The sequence below is a fragment of the Neopsephotus bourkii genome, unplaced genomic scaffold, assembly GCF_033783945.1.
Source record: "Neopsephotus bourkii isolate Nb327-2 ecotype Australia unplaced genomic scaffold, CSIRO-AGI_Nbou_v1 NB_998, whole genome shotgun sequence".
Lineage (NCBI taxonomy): Eukaryota > Metazoa > Chordata > Aves > Psittaciformes > Psittacidae > Neopsephotus > Neopsephotus bourkii.
In genome coordinates this window covers 4,180,075-4,197,848 of record NW_026901490.1, presented here as the reverse complement: position 1 = coordinate 4,197,848, position 17,774 = coordinate 4,180,075, and positions in this window count along the sequence as shown.

The following is a 17,774-nucleotide window of genomic DNA, read 5'->3' as shown; positions in this document are numbered from 1 at the left end:
CACTGAAATCCATAGATCTCACTTTGTAGAAATACAGTGCAAAGAAAATAACAGACATAAAAATACAAATTATTGCAAAGGAAACAGTATTCTTTTGTTTCAAAACATGTGGTAGTCATTATAAAAAATTTCAGACTAAATGATTGTAATGTACCCCTTTTGATTTTTTAAAATCATCTAAAATTGCTGAGGGAGCTTTTTAGCATATGAAGAAATATAAGTAGAAAAAGAGATCAGAAATAAGCCTTAAGTTGGGAAATTTTAATAGCACATCAGAACTCTACTCAATATAAAAAGGCTCAGGCTTAATTCAGTGAGCATATCTCACTTGTACTCAAGCTATATCAGTTGACTATTGTAATTTTAATCTTCCTGTTTATGATGAAAGTAGACCTTTTATCCTTGTTGCACTCATACCAAAACTCTTGCAGGAAAGCCTGTATTTATTAAAGATCTTACTCGATTTCAAGATGAAAGTATTTTAAATTAGCTTTAGATAAATATGCCAATACAGATTCTGAGTTGTAGCGACCCTGTATAGCCACATTGATTTCAATGGAGCAATGACTCTTTAAGCCTACTAAGGATTTGGGCTGCAGGTTTTTGTAAATTTGACTGATATTCACCCTTGAGTCTTTGAACTTTATCTCAGACTATTAATTGAATAAACTGTATACAGGATCTCTTTAAAAAAAGGAATATTTTACTGAGGATTGCAGTAAATGATTACATATCTTAAATAGCATCTTATTTAAAGTAACTGATATAAAATACATTTTAAACTATACTGGTGCTTTGTGCAATGGTATAAACCATAATGCTCAGACCTTGCTCTGAGAAAATGTCAAGCAGATATGTGGCTTTTAAGTTAAAGATGGAAACTACCTCCTTCACAGGGGATTACAACACACCAGACAATGGGAAGTTTTAAGACAAAAGGCAGGAGTAAAATTGTAGTGGTACAAAAAAGTGTCATAAACTTGTCACTGTCTTCCCTAAGTTCTCTATGGTTTTAAGCGTATTGTGCTACCCCCATCCCTTGTTAATGAAGTGCCTTCAAAATACTTCCTCCAGTGCTAGTTTTTCATTCCCACCTTGATCCAGAGTAAAAGTACCAAAATGCTCTTAAAAACCCAAACACCAACAACAAATCCCCACCCCTAAACACTGAATGAGTAGTTTAAAATGTCAAGCAGAACAGTGCTTACAAGCATGAGTTTTAAACAACATATGTTTAGGGATTTTGCCCAGGTCTGCCAATTACAGACTCAAAAACATGTTTATTTCAGAAGGAGGAATATTGGAAGCAGTGGTGTCACTTTTTTTTGCAATTCAAGGTACTAAAGGTCTGCAGGGGGTGCACCATTAGCAAAAGCTTACAGCTGTATTCTGCCCTAGATCTGCATGAGGAACCAGCAGTCACATCAAGAGCATACACAGACCTCAGGCAGTTTATGGCCTGTAGTTAGGAATGACATACTAAACCTTTCCTGAATGTAATGTCAAACACACTGCAGCGGTATTGATTAACCTAATTTTTCTGTGTTTTTCCATCTTGCTGTGGTGATAAATTGCACTATTACAAGCTGCCATAAAGCATGAAACTGCATTTAGAGTAATGAATGCCTTTTCCTGACACAAAAGGCGTGAACCAAATAAGTACTTAGTACTGAGAATTAGAAATTAGTATTAGAATTAGTAGTGAGCACAGAAAATAGGCAGGTAATGTGTTTCTCCTAAACTGCCACTCCTGTGCTAAAGAATGGTTCCTTTTTCCTTCTTTTCCCAGTTCTTTTTTGCTTGTCTTTACTGAACAGAAATTCCACCAGAATCACCAAAACAGGTCACAGTGTTTCAACAGTGCTTCACATGGTTCAGAATCAAGTACCACATAATGACTACTGTCAGCTGCTGCCAAGAAATGTCCAATACAAGTTATTCCCCTTTTCTCTCCTTCTGTCATCAAATAAATTTAAGAACAATAAATAGTGTTTCAATGTATGTTTGACACAATAAACCCAAATATATTGTAAAATACGATCAGCATGTGAAGAGAAATTCCACAGTTCCAAAGGGAAATGGTGCTAGTCCTCCTCAGGACAAAGTTATCCTGCCCTGAGAACAGGAACCAACAAAGAGATCTCTCTCCCTGCATCTTATTCTTTCATTTCAAAGATGAAAAATAAAAAAAATCTAGTTTACTAATCCACAAGAATTAATGAGAATCCTCAGAATCATAGAATCATAGAATAGTTAAGGTTGGAAAGGACCTTAAGATCATCAAGTTCCAACCCCCCTGCCATGGGCAGGGACACCTCACTCTAAACCATATCACCCAAGGCCTCGTCCAACCTGGCCTTGAACACTGCCAGGGATGAAGCATTCACAACCTCCCTGGACAACCTATTCCAGTGCCTCACCACCCTAACAGGAAAGAATTTTCTCCTTATATCCAATCTAAACTTCCCCTGTTTAAGTTTGAACCCATTACCCCTTGTCCTACCACTACAGTCCCTAATGAAGAGTCCATCCCCAGCATCCCTATAGGCCCCCTTCAGATAGTGGAAGGCTGCTATGAGGTCTCCATGCAGCCTTCTCTTCTCCAGGCTGAACATCCCCAACTTTCTCAGCCTGTCTTCATATGGGAGGTGCTCCAGTCCCCTGATCATTCTTGTGGCCTTCCTCTGGACTTTTTCCAACAGAACCATGTCCTTTTTATGTTGAGGACACCAGAACTGCACACAATACTCCAAGTGAGGTCTCGCAAGAGCAGAATAGAGGGGCAGGATCACCTCCTTCGACCTGCTGGTCACGCTCCTTAAATGTTTGATTGTGTGACCTAGTGTATGTTAAGGTGAATACTTCTTCCTGATTTATTATTTAATGATAGCGAGGACCTTGGTCAGCTACTCAGACTAAGAGACACTAGAAAAATACAGGACAAAAAAAGACAGGAGAAGCCATTGACAAATAATTGATTAATTAGATAATACCTATATTGGACATTGTAAAAAAAAAAAAAAAAAGGCAACAAACAAGATACCAAACCAACACCAAAACTCCAAGATTTCCAAGAGAACATAGTGCTTTATGGAGTTAAAAATTATTACATTTTTAAAGAAAACCTGATCTTTCATGAGTATGCCAGTTCAGCTACATGTATTTCAGAAGATTCTCATCAGTTTACACTAAGAACTGGGACTGAAATACTGAAAATAAATATTTAAATCTTACTTCCTTATAAACAAAAAGAGTTGCAAAGTGCCTTTCTGAATAAATGAGAAAAAAATATCGGTAAGGCAAGCAAGCATCTTCCCATTCAATAATTGTGTGTGCGTGAAATTACTGGGCATGGAATCCAGCTCAGGTCAGGTCACTGCTGCACTTACACTGCTTCTTGTAAGACTTGTCCTCCATTGGTTCAGGTGGCTCCTGCTACAATAGATCCCGTAACATGCAACTCAAATAATGGGTTACACAAATTTAAAGGTATTTTCATCACAATCTCCACCCCTGGTCCCTTTGGACAAGACCATAGGGTTTAACATTGTAATTAACTTCTCTACTTGCCTCCTCTCTGGCTTGGACTTATTCACAGACTGCAGTCCCACGTGCCTTCCCATTGCTGTTATCAAAACATTCCCAGGCACAGCACAGTAAGATGATAAGCAGTACAGCAAGGAGCAAAAGCAAAAAACTGCTACTAATGAGCACTAGTGTCTAGTATACAGTAAGGCAAGCAAGCCTGAGCCCTTTGGGTCCCAAGCTAAGCGCCAGAAAGGACTGCCCTGGTTTAACCCCATCTGGCAAGTAAGCGCCATACAGCCACTCACTCCTCCTGTGGCAGGGTGGAGGACAGAATCAGAAGAGTAAAAATGAGAAAGCTCATGGCTTGTGATAAAGGCAGTTTAATAGGGAAAGTAAAAGCTGTGCACACAGACAAAGCAAATCAACAAATTCATTCACTACTTCCCATCTGCAGGCAAGTGTTCCTCCAGGAAAGCAGGACTCCATCGTGTAATGGTTACTTGGGAAAACAAACATCCTAGCTCCTCCTTCCTTTTTCTTTCCCAGCTTCATATGATGTGCACGATGTTTTATGGTATATAAAATTTCTTTGGCTAGTTAGGGTCAGCTGCTCTGGCTGTGGCTCATCACAACTTCTTGTGGTCCTCCTCACAGTCAGAGAGAGTATGCGAAACTAAAAAGTCATTGATTTAGGGTAAGCAATAGTTAGTAACAACTAAAACAATGATGCGTTATCACCATTAATCTCATACTAAATCCAAAACACAGCACTATACCAGCTCCTAGGAAGAAAATTATCATAGCCAAAACCGGGACACTGAGTAACGACTGTAATGGTATAATACCACAAATTTATAGTAGCAAACAGAATTATCAGTGTAATAGGCTGATCCAGAACACAAAATACATTATTTTGAAATCATATAATGCCTTTTCTTGAATTTAAGGAAATAAAAGATCAATATTTTGTCCTGATCAGTAATCAAATATTTACACAAACTTTATTCCAGCTGCTTCTCTAATGCTAATGGAAAAGCTTTCACATGAAATTTCAGTATTTATAGTTTTGCTGTGGATTTCTGTTACTGCCTTCTGCTCCCATGCCAAACTGCATGTAGAAGACGGAAAATGCACTAGAACAATACGCAGACATTTTCGAACAATTTTAACTTAGAAAAACTAGTCCATTTTCTATTTTGAGGGAAGAATTGCATCAACAGTAGTTTGACATAAATTAGTTCAATCAAAACTGAACTGTTCTAAAATGTCTCCTTGCTGTCATCCAGAGGAGTTACCAAAATTATACAGGAGGGTATAGTACAGCTTGCAGATTTCCAGCATCTGTAACTGACCAGTTCTCTTAGGGGGCTGGAAGCATATAGACAATAAGATGAAGAGTGGATGTTTTCTACAGTCTTCTTTTGGTCCATTAACCAGCAGTTGAGAACATGAAACCCGCTTAGTGTATAGTAATTGAAATGGTCAAATTTCTTAGTAGAAAAGTTTAGGATTAAAAAGGATTCGCAAATGTCGTTCAATAACTTCAAAAGCCATCATTAGACTTAATTTCTTCATTTTATGTTTTTAATGGAGTATGGTGTGTGCTAGAGAAAGCATCTGTTTAATGTACTTAAACTCTAATTGGTACTTGAATTTATTAAGTCCCTATTAATTTTATTTTATAAATTGTCATCTAAATGACAATTTATGTCTTTATGCCTTTTTAGTTTTAAATAATGGACATTAAATGAGCAGGCTGTTACAGAGACATCCAGCACAATATTCTGGCTAACCTTATCACAAGCAGTTAAACACCATTCTGAAGGGCTTGCAAGAACACATTCAACCTTTGTTTAACCTTTCAAAATTTCTCTCACCAAATCCAAACATTAAAACACTCAAAGCCTATTTTTATCATTCAATTCCCAAAGTCCTGACAAAGTGAGTCTTTTTACATCCAGAATATTTCCTCTGTGTTTTTGACAACTGAATTTTGTTTAAAAGCCTTGTGATTACATAAAATGCTTGACACTATGCAAAAGGTGCTGCATTTCACATTAAAAAAGCAATTTAATTAAACTGCATTTAAAGTTCCCTGTAAATCTGTAGACATGTTAACACACCTTCCTTTTTTTTTTCTTTTTTAAGTGAACCTCATTTTTGATGAAATGACCCCAAAACCAAATGTTGAAGAGCAGAAATAAATATATGGAGCTGGGCTGTATTCTGTCCTAGAAATTTAAGCCAGGATGAAAAGTGATGTCTTTCAAAAGCATGCAGATAGAAGGATTCAGGAAAAGGCCAGACCTGCAAATCTCAAAAGTATTACTTTTTGTAAAAGTACATATTTCTTAAATAAACTTTAATCTGAGTAGGGAGCAAAGAGTCACTTCCATAGGCTGCCACTTTTTTGATACACCAAAATGAATATACTATTTGTTTTTATTCAATATGTTTAAAGTGAGTTCCAAACACCTGACTTCAGAATTCTCCATATGTATCCATCTGATAATGTCCATTTGATGATGATTTGACTTATGTCAAAGACTGCTAACACAAATAAAGGACATGTCCACATGATGAATGAAGATCTCTATGAACATAACACCTGGGTAGATCAGACAGCTTCTTTACATTATTTAACCTGTGTTTCCAGATGCAGAAGAAAACTGTATAAGAAAGAACAAACAAACAAAAAAAAACAAACACAAAAAAAACCAAACCCCAAACCCAAACAAATAAAAAATAGGTATTTTGTTTTCAAATATGAGAACAAAATAATTTAATTTTACTAAGTTATGCAAGCAAGAGTTTCTTCTAAGAGAACTCTAATGTCAGAAGTTAGTCATATGCAGCCCTCTTTAATCAATTGCTTATTTTGTTTACATTTTATTCCAGACCTCCCAATGTATGTTATTTCAGTACAGCAGAAGAATGGCTATGACCATTAGTGTTCCTATGTTTGAAATTACACTGATGGAATAAATCTATTTCATTAAAAAAAGGAAATGATTGCGCTTATTAGGTTTATAATTAGAATTTGTCCTTTTTTTTAATGGATTCTAGATAGGAAATGTCTGAATTATCTTGGCAATTAAAAATATGAGGTACCGATTTGAATTCTTATGTCACTGTGGTTTCAGTAAACTTCTTCAAAGAAGAACAAATTTAAAATTCAAACCCTCTTCTACTGGTCATGTATGTTAAGCTTAAAATGCATATGTTTACAAAACCTAAAATGCACAACTAAATGCAACATTTCCTCTTAGCAATTACATTCCTATCACATCTTTAAATTATTATACTTTAAATTCACCATCATTTATTTATTCACATGGCACTTCTTTTCCAGTAGAGTACTAAATTGTCCTATGCAGAGAATAAATTAAAAAAAAAAAAAGTTATCAGTTATTAAGCATAATGTGCTACTGACAGAGCAAAAGCAAGAACAAAAAAACTATACTCAGTAAGAATAACAGCAGTAACAAATCAGTTTAGGATAAAAAAGGACTTGCAGTTCCAGTGAAAATCATACTGATTAGGATCTGAACATTTTTTCACTTTAAAGGTTTTTGTGCTAACTTAATTACTTTTCACTCTTTTCAATTTTCACCTGCTATGAATTCTTTATTCTGGTCAGGGTATGAAATTAAATTATAAGAGGATGTGTTCTTAGATAGCACTTTGAATTCAAAGACCTAAAAAGCACTTCACCAAGACAGCCACTGCCACTGTCTATTCTTTATCAGTTAGGAAATAAGACTTAGCTTTAGAAAACATCCATGTTTCCTGAGAAATCCATCTGACCATTATTTGCTAAAGGAGCATAAAAGCTGAATAAAGTTTTGTAAGTTCTAGTGCTTGTGCAACCAAGTGCTTGTGCTCACTTGTAACAGGTAAGAAATCCTACAGAATAAAATGTTGAAAATGTACTTTTAAAATCAGCTCACCAAATAAATTGCTCAGACCAATCTTACAATTCATTGTGAGTTCAGATATTCAGAAAACTATTTTTTTAAAAGTTTCTCTTCAATAAAACAGGATTTTCAAGTGCTCCTTGAAGATACATGGGTGTCATCTAATAACAGATGATAACCTTTCTCATATACAGCATGATTAAATTAAAGTGATTTTACATGCATATGTTTATCTCACCAGGGATTTATGTGCTTTGCCCCTTTTGAATTTTTGTGTCACAGCATAATTTTGTCTGGAGTAGAAGAAGCTGTTCTTTTTAAGACATGAAATTACTGCTAAGGAAGCTTTCTCTTCTTTGCATTCTTATAGTTAAAATTCAGAGTAAAGAGCACAGATAGTTTCACATCGCTTACCAGATAACATAAATTTCATTATTACTTTTAGTAACTTAACAACCTTCCTTTGCTTTACACTAAAAAGTAATAGAAAATCAAAATATTATTGAAAATATATAAAAATAACACATATGCTCATGACTATTAACATGTATCTAAGACAAACTTTCTCATATAATGTTTTTATGCCAAAAAAATTGCCAATATGATATGTGCTTTCAATATCATACTGTAACGTTTACGCTGTGAATATTGTCTCTTTCTGCTAAATATAAAAAACTTCACTAAAACTAACACACTAATACACACACACACACACAATATGGGGCATATAGGGATGCTGGGGAGGGACTCTTCATTGGGGACTGTAGTGATAGGACAAGGTGTGATGGGTTAAAACTTAAACAGGGGAAGTTTAGATTGGATATAAGGAGAAAATTCTTTCCTGTTAGGGTGGTGAGGCACTGGAATAGGTTGCCCAAGGAGGTTGTGAATGCTCCATCCCTGGCAGTGTTCAAGGCCAGGTTGGACGAGGACTTGGGTGATATGGTTTAGAGCGAGGTGTCCCTGCCCATGGCAGGGGGGTTGGAACTTGATGATCTTAAGGTCCTTTCCAACCCTAACTATTCTATGATTCTATGATTCTATTCTATGATGAGAAAGATAACCATAATGGTTTGTAAAATAATATGGTGAGGGTATGCAATATATTTTTGTACCTTTAAACCTAAAATCAGCTTTTAACTTCACCAGCCTTAAATTATCTTTCAGAGTGTTATATTTTGGAAACTAAAGAGCTTATCTCTGTCAACAAAGCATGTTTGTTGTTTTTTACTTAACTAGCATTACAGAAGTTATGAAAGGGTCCCCTTGTGAAAGAGCAGTATTTTGAGTTTGTGCTCTTAAAACACTTTGCAGTTGCATTTACATAGCATTAACACATTTACAGTGTGGAATTATCATTAGTGCTAAATTAAAAGCAATTTATTTTCAGGTTTTAAGTATTGTGTGTGGACAGAATAAAAGCTTTAAATTAACAGGCTATTCATTCATGTATAAATCTGTTGTTTTTCTTTATGTGGATTGTGACAGTTTAGTACTTTTGTCATGTAAATGAACTTCTGTAGTTTTCAATTATTGACAGACTTTTTCAAACTGTTTTATATTTTTTCTAAATAATGTTTACCATTAGAGACAATGTATGTCATTAGCTATGGATCCTGCAAGTAGCTGTGCATGTGAATGTGTCTCAACAACAGCTGTGCAGTTCTGCCTCAGATACTCCTCTCTTCTATCCACCTTGACAACCTCGATTATAGGTATCAGAGAAAGATCCAAAAAACTGACACCTTTCAGGAAAAAATACTGCTATTGAATTTCTCACAAGTGAAACAAGAGTTAAGCAACAATTGTGGAGACTTAGAAGACATAAAGTAGCTTATTTCCATACAAATATTTATCAAAAGCATTACTTAATTTTTCTATGTGAAGCTTTAGCAATACTAATAAAACCAGTTCCAGACCCTTTATCATTATACATCCATGGACTTCATATTTTTCAGATAATTTGTTCATTGACCTCTTTCCAACATGATCAAATCCATTTCCAAAAACACACACAAAAGAAATCACTGTGTATAATAACCAGGAAAGAGCACTGACTGCATTAAGTATAGCAAGATTTTATTTTCTAGCTTTGTTTTTCTAAACCATTCTCAAGTTATGTTCCTAAGACTGCTGTGGTTGATGTCTTTGTAAGAATATCTCCTGACAGCCAAAAATAAATTTTCATTTATTTACAGCTTTGAAATAAAACCCTTTACAGTTGGAATCATATAGTAGAATTCTTAACAAGCCAAGTAACACTGGCAATTCAGCAGAAATCTTGGAAACTTATCTTGATCTAAAGACCATCAGCATTATCACTAACCCTTCTAAAAAATAACTGTAAAATGATCAAAGATCAGTGAAAAAGTAATATAATGAACAGCAACCCTCTCCTAACTTTATAAAAATTCAAGATATGGTAAATCACAAAAATTGATTAATTAAAAAATTTACATGCAGGCAGTTAAAAAAAAATACGTTATCTCCTCTACCGATAAAAATTTATTATCAATGAGGTGTGATCATTCAGACCAGTTTTGTTTCTGAAACTAAATGTTGCTGCAGTCTTTGTTTACCAAAATGTGTTCATGTATATGGAATTTCCTCAACATATTTCTTTCAGCTTTGTTTTTCAATACCACAAAACTCAGAACAGGTCCACTGGATTTTCCAACAAGCAAGAAAACTCCTTCTTTCTTCAACAGAAATACAATCTACTTATGCTTTATTAAAATTTTGGGATAAATAAGTTGGAAGGAAGAAGAATGCAATTTTTGAAATTCAGCCAGTGATTTATATCACTGCAGCTCACCATCTAGGTGGCTCTGACATCATATATTTACTGGGATTATCTTCAGTAGGCAAAATACAAAAAAATGTGTATATATGTGCCTTCAACTTATTTTAAGAAGCACTCTTTCATGTAATCCACTGGTAATGATCAAAGAATCACAGTGTGGGAAACAACATTTTCAGTCTCTTTGGTCAAAAATTGTAAAGAAGCTTCAGAAGACAAAATACCTTAAGGCTCTGTATTCCTCCATCAGTCAAGTCTGTTGTCACTTGAAAGCAGACTCTGAGCTTCAAGAAACATAGACATTGCTGTCCTTACAGAAGTGACTTGAAATGTTTTTATGCTTTCCCTAGAAATATTTGCCTTTTCTTTATTGTTGTTGTGAAGCATGTGAGGTGTTTTTAGGCATTTATGTTAAATTGAATCCAGTTCCCTGTTTTTCTGAAAACACTCAAAAAATCAGCTAAACATTTTATGTTTCTGGGGATTTATTTTAGGCAGAAACAGTATAGTACAGTTTACGTGTCTGTCCAAGAACTAGAATAGGATGCCTTGTGTTCCTTCTAAGAAAAAATCTCTTCTCAAGGAGATTTACAATTCAAAATATTGTTCATTCAAAAAATGTGATGATTCAGGTGGGAAGTGGCACTTGAACTCCAAACCTTTTCAGCTCTGTCCATCATTAATGTAAAATAGTAAATTCATTCAGGTGGCGATGACAAAATACGACAGCTATGAATAAAAGGTAAGCTATTTATCACCACTGGACTTGTTAATATTATTTAAATAGACTCCTGGTCATGCAGTGATGAGAATATGCTTTGCCCTGGAGCATGAATAAAACAGTGCTTCTGGAAATTCAAGGTCATGCATTCAGGTTTCTGAAGCATGATTGCGCCTTTATCATTGGTTCAGCTGAGGTGAAGTTGTTTTCTCTTAGCTTCTCCCTTAATTTTACAGAACACTACAGGCTGATGTACATGTGTACAGTGCTAACATGATGGGGAACAAGTACAATTTCCAACATGACAATTCTGATTAAATGCTAGTAGAAAAATTTGGAACTTGTGGTAGGACATTGTAACACTTTGACCAGAAAGGCTGTGATCTCCCCAATACTAGACATACTCAAAATAAAGTAAGGCCCTAAATAATATCTGCTCTAACTAAGGTAATTCAACCAGATGACCTTCAGACATCCTTTTCCGAACAAAATTTCTCTAAGGTAATTCAACCAGATGATCTTCAGACATCCTTTTCGAAACCAAATTACTCTATGATTATATAACTATTAGAGTTCCTTCCCAATAATGATGGAGTTAAAACTTTCTAATATAGAATCATAGAACCATAGAATAGTTAGGGTTGGAAAGGACCTTAAGATCATCAAGTTCCAATCCCCCTGCCATGAGCAGGGACATCTCACACTAAACCATCTCAACCAAGGCTCTGTCCAACCTGGCCTTGAACACTGCCAGGGATGGAGCATTCACAGCTTCTTTGGGCAACCCATTCCAGTGCCTTACCCCCCTAACAGGAAAAAATTTCTTCCTTATATCCAATGTAAACTTCCCCTATTTAAGTTGTAACCCATTACTTCTTCTCTTATCACAACAGTCCCTAATGAAGAGTCCCTCCCCAGCATCCCTATAAGCCCACATCAGATACTGGAAGGATGCTATGAGGTCTCCACACAGCCTTCTCTTCTCCAGGCTCAACAGCCCCAACTTTCTCAGCCTTCTCCACACAGCCTTCTCTTCTCCAGGCTCAACAGCCCCAACTTTCTCAGCCTATCTTCATATGGGAGGTGTTCCAGTCCCCTGATCATCCTCGTGGCCCTCCTCTGGGCTTGTTCCAACAGTTTCACGTCCTTTTTATGTTGAGGACACCAGAACTGCACACAGTACTACAAGTGAAGCCTCACAAGAGCAGAGTAGAGGGACAGGATCACCTCCTTCAACCTGCTGGTCACACTCCTTTTGATGCAGCCCAGGATATGGTTGGCTTTCTGGGCTGCAAGCGCACACTGCCAGCTCATGCTCATTTTCTCATTGACCAGCACCCCCAAGTCCTTCTCCACAGGGCTGCTTTGAATCTCTTCTCTGCCCAGCCTGTAGCTGTGCCTGGGATTGCTCTGACCCAGGTGTAGGACCTTGCGCTTGGCATGGTTAAACTTCATGAGGTTGGCATCAGCCCACCTTACAAGCATGTCAGGGTCCCTCTGGATGGCATTCCTTCTCTCCAGCATATCAACCGAACCACACAGCTTGATGTCATCAGCAATCTTGCTGAGGGTGCACTCAATCCCACTGTCCATGTTGCTGACAAAGATGTTGAACAAGACCGGTCCCAACACCAATCCCTGAGGGACATCACTCATTATTGGTATCCAACTGTACATTGAGCCATTGACCACAACCGTTTGTGTGCAGCCATCCAGCCAGTTCTTTATCCAGTGAGTGGTCCACTTATCAAATTGATGTCTCTCCAATTTAGAGACATCTATATCTTTCTCTGGCATTATCCAGTTATTTACAATATCTACCTAATTATAATTATGGCTGCAAAGAACATCAAGCCCTGTCTAAAATTTCAGGTCTCATAAAATTCAAGCAAATATGGTAGACTGAAACTGTTAAAGGTATTTATTTCCACAACTATTATCTCAGAATAATTTTAAGATAAAAGAATAAGTAGACGGTACGTGCAGCAATTAAAAAATGTGCAAACTTTGTGAAATGGTTTAACCTTAGTTATTTGCTTAGCTATACATATTGTCATATTTTCTCAGAAGCAGATACATAAATAAGAAATAGGCTGTATGTTTAGATGTATTCAGGACAGAGCTAGACAGATCTCCGCTTTCTCTGCCACTTCAGCACGGGTACACTAAATGATTCCTACTCTTCTACCTGTACATGTGGTAGTCCAATATCTTGAAGTGAAACCACAGTGGTGAGAAAGTATCACACAGTATCACAGTATCACAGTATGTTAGGGATTGGAAGGGACCTCAAAAGATCATCTAGTCCAATCCCCCTGCCGGAGCAGGAACACCTAGATAAGGTTACACAGGAACGTGTCCAGGCGGGTCTTGAATGTCTCCAAAGAAGGAGATTCCACAACCTCCCTGGGCAGCCTGTTCCAGTGTTGCGTCACCCTCACTGAGAAGAAGTTTCTTCTCAGGTTTAAGTGGAACCTCTTGTGTTCCAATTTTTACCCATTTCCCCGTGTCCTTTCGTTGTTTGCCACTGAGAAGAGCCTGGTTCCATCCTCGTGACACTCCCCCTTTATCTAGAATATATTATTAGCATAAGAAGAATAAAAATTTTTCAAACATCTTACCACTAGCAGTACTGAGACTAAGCAAAAAAATTGCATTTGAGAAGCAACCTGTTCATTTATCAGTAACATTACACGATATAGTTACAAAAATTGTCAGATAACTTTAATTATTGATTAATCAGGAAAATATAAATAGATATTAATTACTGCAATGGACTGGGATGTATATTATAGGATCAGACCAATACAATACTGGCACTTTTCACAGAGAGGAAAAGAGATTTAATAGTTTTCAGGACTCCTGAATCTTCATGTCACTACTTCTAAATGCTTATGCTCCTGATTTTTACCTTAGGGTATAGCTGAATTATTTACAGTATTCCTTATGATACAGACATCTGGAAGCTTTGATTTTCAGTCAGAGCACAAACTTCTGGTATTAAAAAATGTGCATCCTATTTAGTATTTGGGGAAGATAGCATAATCAGCAGTATATATATTTTTTAATGCTGTAGATCTATGAAAACAAAATTTCCTGACTCCTAGAATAATTTTCTGATCAGTACGTATTGTGAAGTGTTCTTACAGCTTCTCCCTAATTCAAAATTCTAAAAGTTATAAATGTTTCTTTCATGCAATCATAGAATGGTTAGGGTTAGAAAGGACCTTAAAGATCATCTAATTGCAGCTGCCTGCCATAGTCTCAAAGCCCTGCCCAGCCTGGCCTTGAACACTTCCAGGGATGGGGCATTCATAAGTTCCCTAAACAGGTCCCTTTGTCATAGAAGGAGATCAAATTAGTCAGGCAGGACCTTTCTTTCATAAACTCATGCTGACTGGACCTGATCAACTCATTGATCTGTATGTGCCACATAGTAGCACTCAAGATGATCTGCTCCCTAAGCCCCCTTGTCACCAAGGTCAGACTGACAGGACTGTAGCTCCCTGGATCCTCTTGCAGTCCCTGTAGATGTGCATCACATTTGCGAACTTTTCCAGACAACTAGGACCTACTTGGTTAGCCAGGACTGCTGGTAAATGATTGAAAGTGGCTTGGTGAGCACATCTTCCAGCTCCCTCAGCTCCCTGGGGTGCACCCCATACGGCCCCATGGACCTGTGTGTGTCTGAATGGTGTAGCAGGTTACCAACCATTTCCCCTTCGCTTATGGTAGTTTCATTAGGCTCCCATTCCCTGTTTTCCAGGGATTCAGAGAACAACTGGTTTTCTTATATGAAGGTCCCTTCCAGTCCTTTTTTTCTACAGTTCCATGATCAGAAAAATATCTCAAAATATTACATAATCTATGAAACTGCTACTGTGAAGTTTATTGTCCTGTGAAATGTAAAGGTATATTATGAAACGTACAGGTATATCCATCTTCTCATATATCTAAAACTGCAGATGATGGAAAACTACTGCAGGACATTCAGCTTCTGTTCTTTGCATGAAGTGAACTAGTTTGCTTTTTGCCTTTCTTGTCTACCAGCAAAGAGTCTGGAACACCAGAAAATCAGCAAAGAGAAAAAGAAAAAAAAAAAAAAAAGATAGGAATTTGATAATGGATAGTAACACACATGCAAATGGGGAAGCCCTAGAGAAATACATAGGAGTGGCAGAGAAGATTCTTTTTGGCAGGAATATGGAGGATCATGAGAAAAACAGCTTTAGAAAGCAATGTGAACTAAAAAGACTCATGATACAACAAAAAACATCACAACTTGTAGGAGAATCTTGCCTCATATGAGAGATTTAATCTTCTAGGAAACTGCTGCTAACAGCTGACTATAAAACAGTGACTTAAAGCTGTAGATTAGATTATTTATAATGCTGTATAAAATCTGTCATGATAGGATGTATAGATATTCAGTAACAACCTACTTTATCTAAAAGATAAGCTATTTGCATGATAGCATACTATTAAGTGCAGTGCTTGCAAGGTGTTTATGAACTCTAAATTTACACCTTATCCTATCTCATCTTTGAGTATTTATGTAGCCACATTCCTCATACACACAGACGTAAAATATAATAATCAAATTCTTTGTGGCTGGAAGAGATGCACTGAAGCTTCTGGGACATGCTGAGAAACTACACAGAGCCTGGAAACTGTCTATAAAACTAGCTTCTCGAAACAAGAGAGATTATCACTTCAGCTTTCCAAGTAGAACACAGAGATAGACAGGTACTGAAGGCTTCGGTTCACAAAATGCTAAATGCTAATTAGAGGCTTTTGCAGCTAACAGAATGCACCTAAGAGAGATGCATGGCTTAAAATGGAAGGGAAAGGAAAGGAGGTGAGGGAGGGAAGGAAGGGAAGAGGAAGGAAGGGAAGGGAAGGGAAGGGAAGGGAAGGGAAGGGAAGGGAAGGGAAGGGAAGGGAAGGGAAGGGAAGGGAAGGGAAGGGAAGGAAGGAAGAAGAAGAAGGAAAGGGAAGGGAGGGAAGGGAAGGGGAGGGGAGGGAAGGGGAGGGAAGGGGAGGGAAGGGAAGGGAAGGGAAGGGGAGGGAAGGAAGGAAGGAAGGAAGGAAGGAAGGAAGGAAGGAAGGAAGGAAGGAAGGAAGGAAAAGGAGAGTTAAGGATGTTCTTACCATGCTTTCCTTCACAACTCTATGTGTGAGAGGAAATGTCTATTTTATGACCCACACAAGTATCATTTTTCAGCTATGCAGCTGGACAGGAGTAATATACCAGCACAGGGACAAGAATTTATAGAAAGAACTGTAAATTAACAATATATGGCCTTTAAATGTAAGGTTAGTGTGTGCTTATGTAAGTCCTTCCCCCAGGGTAGAAGGGCAACAGTGATGTGATCTACTGAGACACACTTAATTTCGGCATATAAACTAGGAGAGGTTAGTCACCATAAACTACTTTACGTGTAACAGAAAGAGACTGGCATGTCCATGGGGTCTGCATTTCTACATTAAAAAAGTCTGTGATGATTATGCTTCTAACTTGGGTACCTCAAATAAATGCAAAAGATTCTGTAGGGTAAATCGATGCTACAAGCTTTTTTATTAAATTGTCAGTGTTCTGGAAAATTCAAATTAACATCAGCGTAAGTCAGAGGCAAGCCACTTCCATAAGGACAACATTTTGTTAGATGATTCTGGAAGGTATAACATTATCCTAGCGATAAATGGGCGTATGATTCACTGCATTCCCTATCCTCAATTGGCTTACTGAAATGCAAGAATACTTTTGTCAATGTGATAGAACTCTGGGGTTTTGTGGGTGCCTGTCTACAGCAGTTACCAAGTAGAGCTAGACTGACTGTGTGGAAGGTGAGACCAGATGGTTCCAGTTCTCCTGATAGTGCTTTCTCTCATGTTCTAGGAATGATGTTCTATGAAATGATGTTCTATGAAGTGATCAAAAGATGTTCTATGTTTTCATATCAGATAAAGTACATTTCAAGGTGTAAGTCCGGTGATAAATTGGGAGCAATTGTACTGACATGTTGCACAGAATTATAGTATCATTACTCAGGTTGGAAGAGAACTTCAGATGTCACCTAATCCAACCCCCTACTCAAATCAAGTCTAGTTAGATCACATTTCTTATGACTATGTCAAATTACACTCAATGTCCTTGAAGATAAGCCAGCTTTCCTAGCCCCCTTTGCATTCCAGGGTATTTTCACCCAGGACACTGCCAACCAGGTTCCTAGTCAATAAAAAAATTTACTCTTTCTGAAGACCAGGGTCATAATTCTGCTGTTTATCCTGCTTATGCTTCTCTGGATCTTAAACACCACAGTATCACTGCTATTGCAGGTAAGGCTGCCCTTGACCAACATCAGCCATCATCCAGATGATCTTTCTTGTTTGTGAGTAGACTCCCCTAGATTAACCGTGACCTGCAACATAAAATTGTCTTCACTACATTCCAGAAATCTTGCTTCTTCTACTTCCTCTTCTTTGTCAGGATGTATGTAGATACCTACTACAACATCATCTGTGCTGGTTTATTCTGTAATCTGCACCCACAAGCTCTCCATTGCTTCATTTCCTGCCCTCGGACAAAGCTCCATGTATTTCAGTGATCCATTTACATAGAGCATAGCCCTTTTTCCTTGCCTTCCCACCCTAACCCTCCTAAACAGCCTGGAGATCCAGTGCAACATTTTAACCAGGAGAGGTATCCCCCCATGTTTCCATAACAAATTTTCTGAGGAATGACAGCATTTTGAGCTGGCCCCAAGTAATCTGAATAGTGCTGAACTTGCCTGTTTGTTTATACACA